The sequence below is a fragment of the Aedes albopictus genome, chromosome 2, assembly GCF_035046485.1.
Source record: "Aedes albopictus strain Foshan chromosome 2, AalbF5, whole genome shotgun sequence".
NCBI lineage: Eukaryota > Metazoa > Arthropoda > Insecta > Diptera > Culicidae > Aedes > Aedes albopictus.
The window spans coordinates 28,815,752-28,817,512 of record NC_085137.1 but is presented as its reverse complement, the minus strand read 5'-3'; positions in this window follow the sequence as shown (position 1 = coordinate 28,817,512).

Here is a 1,761-nt window from a genome sequence, read left to right as displayed (position 1 = left end):
CTCGAGAGGAACTACGAAAGAAATCCTAAGAAAAAGTGGAACATCTCGGAGAAAAAGCTCTGGGACTAATCCCAGGAGGAAATATTAAGAAATTTTAAGCAGGAGATCTGAAAGCCTCTAAAAGTAATCCCGGGAGAAGGAAATCCACGAGAAATATCTGAAAACTGTCTGTGGAAGAAATTCCTGGGAGAGCTTCTGCGAAATTACCTAGAGAAACTCTTGGAAAAAAATCCCGAAACCACTAAGAGAAATTCCTGGAAGAACTTTGGAGAAAAATTGTAAAGATCTCCGGGAGGAATCCAGCGAGGAACTCTGGAAGAAAGTTCGGGGGGGTACATTCTAGCAGAGACACCGTGAAAAACCTGAAATCGTGAAAAATCTTGGAAGGAGCTATTTATGCAAGCAAATACGTAAAAACCTCTGGATATTCTTGGGAAAATTGGAGGAAGCCAGAAAGCAAAAAATCTTTGATAATTTTAAGGAAAAACTCTGCGAGAACCTGGAAATGAATTTAAAGCAGGAATTTTGGAAGGATTTGAAATCATCGGGTAGAATTTCAATCTCAACATTACTACACCATCAGCACAGAGTGCAAACATCCAAGTTCAAATTCAAAACTGTGTATGGAATTTAACGGTCATATAGTCTGTGGAATTCTGATTGAATTTTTGAATGTTTTTTCTTGTTTTTTTTAGAGTATATGAATGTCATTGTCATTGGTGGAAATGTCAAAGCAATTTCTTGCAATTAATCAAAAATAATTTGGAAAAAGTTTAGAAATATTCTTCAACTGGTTTTTGCAATATATTCAAAAAAGATTTGTTGAATAGTTATTGAAAGAATTCTGTTATTTGGTAAATCTTGCGCATTTATCCTTAAATGTTCAACTTGAGTTTTGAGAAAATTTCTGTATAACATTTGGGCTCATTTTTATTTATCATCATTCCTGGAAAAACCTGGAAATTTCATGTTTGTCTTATGAGTAGACACCCTGAAAATCAGAAAAAAAACGGTAAAAAAATTAAAAAAAAATCGTCAAGCTTTCATAAGTACCCAGAATCCAATTGAGGGGGTTAGAAGCAAAGGGGTGTACAAAAACCCACTTTCAAGTAAATGAGGTTTAAAGTTCATCCATACAAAATGTATGGAGTTTCAAAATATTCATCGTAGAAATAATCTTAAAAAAATCCTGAAAGCTTAAAATGTGAAGATTTTTATTATATGCTCAGCTCAAAATCGACAAAATGGTCACTTATATCCCTTTGATTCTAGGCCCTTCAATTGTGTTCAGGCATAACCCAAACTGTTTAGGGTACTCATAGCTCAAAATAAAATTTTCAGAGTTTTCCAGGTTTTTTTCAGAGGAAATTTTGAAAGTTTATAATTTATAAAACAACCCAAAAATTATATAGGGTTAGTGTACCAATTATGGCTATAGTACTAATTATTCGCCATAGTTGATTTTCACCCTTTAACGATGTAAATTAACAATAAAAAAAATGTGAACAACAGATCACGTTCGCAATTTGTTGGTCTTCTTGTTATTTTTGTACAAATAGTTTTCCTTAGGTAGTGCTATAATTAGTACAGGCACCCTACTTCTCAAAAACTGTACAAAAATATATCCAAAAATTAAATAATCATCTTCGTTGTTTCTGGGTTAGACGTAAAAACTTGTAAAGCATTTTTTGGCAAAGTACGTTTAATTGGCAAATTGAGCGATAAATTTGTGAAAAAATTACCACTTGGTTTGGTGGAATT